This window comes from Triticum aestivum, chromosome 5B (assembly GCF_018294505.1).
Source record: "Triticum aestivum cultivar Chinese Spring chromosome 5B, IWGSC CS RefSeq v2.1, whole genome shotgun sequence".
Classification (NCBI taxonomy): Eukaryota; Viridiplantae; Streptophyta; class Magnoliopsida; order Poales; family Poaceae; genus Triticum; species Triticum aestivum.
In genome coordinates this window covers 222,650,417-222,654,831 of record NC_057807.1, presented here as the reverse complement: position 1 = coordinate 222,654,831, position 4,415 = coordinate 222,650,417, and positions in this window count along the sequence as shown.

The following is a 4,415-nucleotide window of genomic DNA, read 5'->3' as shown; positions in this document are numbered from 1 at the left end:
GCTGAGTGCCGCCAAGGATTCCAACGCCGATCTAGAGCTGAAGCTGGCTACCTTGATGGAGACGCTGGATGGCGCCAAGAAAAGGGAGGCGGACTTGAAGAAGGATATCAAGGCCAACGAGGCGCTGCTGGCGAGGGCCGCTGAAACCTAGAATCTGCTCAGAGATACTGTGGAGCTCTGGACGGAGGGCCTCGTGAACATTGCTGCAGTTATCGAAGAGGAGCTGGCGCAGCTGGGAGTGGAAGGCTTCGGGTACCCCTCCGACGAGAATCTCCAACCTAGCGTCAAGCTCACTCTGTTCTTCAAGGGCGTGGCGACGGCCCTCTAGCAACTCCAGGAAAGGATCCCAAAGCAACTGGCCGACGAGTCGCGCTCGATTTGTGCCGGAGTTCTAGAGAAGGTGCTGGTGAAGGTGGCCTTCCGCAACCCAGGCCTCAACCTCACCAACGTCCTCAAGAGGCTGCCGGCTGACGCTGATCTTGACGCACTCAAGGCCCTCGTAGCACCCATTGTAGACAGGGTGAACGAGGTCAAGAGGGTTGAAGGCAGCCGCGTAGATTAGGCCGTCTGTTTTCTTCTTTGCTTGTCGCTGCCAGTCATGTCATAGGAACACTTTGTGTCACATCCCTAGCTCCTGGTGCTGCCTAGTGTTTGCATCATGTTTAAATTTCTGAAACTTGAACTGAGGAATTTAGAAGCCTCAAAACCCTAAATAAAAGAAGGGCAAAAACCCTAAAATCTCATTCATTGTTCCAAAATGCTCTTCTTAGATGTTTAATATTTTTGGCAAGGGTTTTGATACAAACCAAAAATATTGAACATTTTTAAGGATTTATTTTTGGGACTTTGAATTTAAATCATTAGCTATTTGAATTTGAATTATATTCATATAACTAGAATATAATTTCAAATACCCCTGAAATATTTTATGAGCTTTTGGAAAAGTCCATCTAGCAAAATAAAAATATTCAGAGGAGCTTTTGGCATTGCTTGAATTATTTTAAATTCAAAACAGTGGCAAAAGATTAAATAAAAATAAAACAGAACAGAAAAATTAAAAAAGAGCAGAAGACTTACCTGGTAGCCCACCAGTAGCCCAGCCACTTACCTAGCGCCACCAACCGGCCCAGCATGGCCCAGCCCACCGCCGCTTTCCCCCCCTGTCGTCTTCCTCCCTCGCCAGAAGGACAGAGGCGAGGCGTGGCGAGCGCCGACGCCGCCCCGGCCACCTCCTGCTTGCCGCTTCGCCCTGGCCTCTTCGGGTGAAGCCATGCAGCCCCCTCGCTCCTCCCTCTCACTCTCTCCCGACCCCTTCTCCCTTCTCTGCTCTCCCCCCTCTCCCGCCCAAGCGCGCTCATCGCCGCCGTCCACTGCCACCACGGCCACCAGGCCTCCCTCGCTTCCCCGACTAGCCCACAAGCTCCGTCACTCCGTCCTCGACCCACCTCACCGAGCCACGCCCCTCCAGAAGCCCCCGAACGACCTCACCGGGCTCGTCTTCTACCTCGGACCCGCCGGCCATCACCGTCAAATTCGTCGGCTCCGGACCGTCCCCGACCTCGCCGAGCGTTCCGTCGTCATCGCCGTGAGCTCCTGCTCCTGCTCCCCCTCTCCGCTCCCTCTCTCGCACGCCGTAGCTGCCGCACCACATCCAACCGCACGCGCCGCCGCCCGCACTCGTCGCCGGTGATGCTCCGGTGACCATTTGGTCCTGGGCATGCGCCCAACGCGCTCCCCGCATCGCGTAGAACCTCCATGGTACCTCGCCGCGCTCGTTTGCGCACCGCAGCCCCATCCCCACTTGCACCCGAGCTTCGGCCGCCGCCGAGCTCGTCACCGGCACCACTCCGGCCACTCCTCGGCCGCGCCACCACCACAGTTGGATGCGGACGAGCGTCCGCATCCCGAAGCTGTGCTCCGCGCGCCAAACCGAGCCCTGTGGGCAAAACCCGAGGCTCGCCACCGCGGCTGGCCTCGCCGGCGTCAAGCCGCCGGTGGGTTTGACCCACTTTGACCACGGCGGGACCCCCCCTGTGTCCATGACAGGTGGGGCCCAGCCCTGTTAGCTAGTTAGGATTAGCACTAATTGAATTAGTTAAACTAATTACCCCCTGCTGACACTGACAGTGGGCCCCGTGACTATTAATTTGACTAGTTAGAGTTAATTAACTCTGTTAGTCACCTGAGTCACTGACCAGTGGGCCCCACTAGTCAGGTTTGACCCGGACCAGCCCTGTTGACCTGCTGACGTCATGCCGATGTCAGGCTGACGCAATAATGAATTACTGGAATTATTATAATTCAGGAAATTTCAGAAAATTGTATAAACTTCTAAAATTCATAGAAATTCAACCGTAACTCCAAATTAAATAAATTATATATGAAAAATTATCAGAAAAATTCAAGGAATCCATCTGTACCCTTTTCATGCATGTTTGAACAATGTTTATCCTCTGTTTTGGACAAAACAAATAAAGGGCATTTAAATAATCATATATGGAGTTGGAATTTGGAATCATGTATTCAAACCAACTTCATTTAAATCATAGCTAAGTGCATTAGCCCAAAACACATTCATATTGCCATGTCATAGCATGCATCATATTGTGCATTGCATTGATCGTGTTTCTTCTGTGTTTGCCGGTGTTGTTCCCCCTCGGTAGACGTTGTACCGACGATGTGATCGTTGACACTGATGAAGACTCAATGTTATCTTCAGAAGTGCCAGGCAAGCAAAACCCCCTTGTTCATTCCGATACAATCCTACTCTCTCGCTCCTGCTCTCTTTTACTGCATTAGGACAACAACGATTCAACTGTTACTTGCTGCGGTAGCTGAACCCCTTTATCCTCTGCATGACCTGTCATTGCCACAGTAAATAGATGAAACCCACTAGTATGAGTAGGAGTTGTTTGAGCCATGTTGTGCCTAATCATTCATGTTTGTTTGTCATGCCTGCTATTGCTTAGAGTTTAGTCAGGTCTGATTCATCGGGGATGAATCAGAGGAGTGTGAACATGTCCTACTGTGTGTGAGCTAAGTGTGTGAACACGATTTGGTAAAAGGTATCGGTGAGAGGCCATGTAGGAGTACATGGTGGGTTGTCTCATTGAAGCCGTCCTTAGGAACTGAGTTTTGTGTTTGTGATCCATGATTCAGCTACTACCATGCATTGGGCCCTGAAATATGACCCCGCTCGACTTCTTATTCACCCTAGTCCTCTGTCCAGGAGTTGCAAGTAGTTTCTGGTGTTTGTAGCTTACTGGAGGCCGTGGACAGCGCTGACCGTAGGGGTGGGCTGTGATGCGGTAGGTACGTGGCACGGTGTACCGGATACCCGTTAGGTATCTCGGGAACCCTGCACACATCGTTTGGGGCTGTGAGCGAAACTCCGGCCGGATCTCCTCATGGATGGAACCCGAATAGGCGATAAACCTGGACTAGAGACTTGAGTGTTTAGGTAGGTCGTGGTCTACACCCACGTCGGCTTTCGGTTGAAGTCTGCCGAGCACATGTCGTGTGCAGACGCTAAGTGGTGGAAACATGTATGAAGAAGTACACCCCTGCAGGGTTAACATCATCTATTCGAATAGCCGTGTCCGCGGAAAAGGACTTCTGGGTTGCTTATATCAGTTCATAGACAAGTGAAAGTGGATACTCTAAAATACGCAAGATAAGCGTGAGTGCTATGGATGGCGTTCTCGTAGGGAGACGGGAGCGGTTCCATAGTGGTGTATTGGCTGGTGAATATGTGGACTCGTGTGCGCCACCTCAAAAGAGTTACTTGCAGTCATAGTTTAGGTTAGCCACCGAGTCAAAGCTGGCTTGCTGCAGTTAAACCCCACCATCCCCTTTGTTGATAATGATGCATATGTAGTTAGTTCTGATGTAAGTCTTGCTGGGTACATTTGTACTCACGTTTGCCTATTTTATGTTTTTGCAGAGAGACTTCAGTCTCACTAGTAGTTCCGCGTGGACTTCGACGTTTAGCTTGTTACCTCAGCTACGATCTTGTGCCCTCGGCAGGATCTGGTAGATAGTCAGGCTTCTCAGCCTTTTTCATTTATAGTTGTCTGTACTCAGACATGTTAAGCTTCCGCTTGTGCTTTGACTTGTATGCTCTGATTGTTGGGTCATGAGACCCATGTTTGTAATATCTCGCTCCTCGGAGCCTATTGATAAATACTTGAGTCGTAGAGTCATGTTGTGATGCCATGTTGTATTTGCACATATCGAGCATATTGTGTGTATGTTATTGAAATGCTTGGTATGTGTGGGATCTGACTATCTAGTTGTTTATCCTTAGTAGCCTCTCTTACCGGGAAATGTCTCCTAGTGTTTCCACTGAGCCATGGTAGCTTGCTACTGCTCCGGAACACTTAGGCTGGCCGGCATGTGTCCTTCTTCGTTCCTGT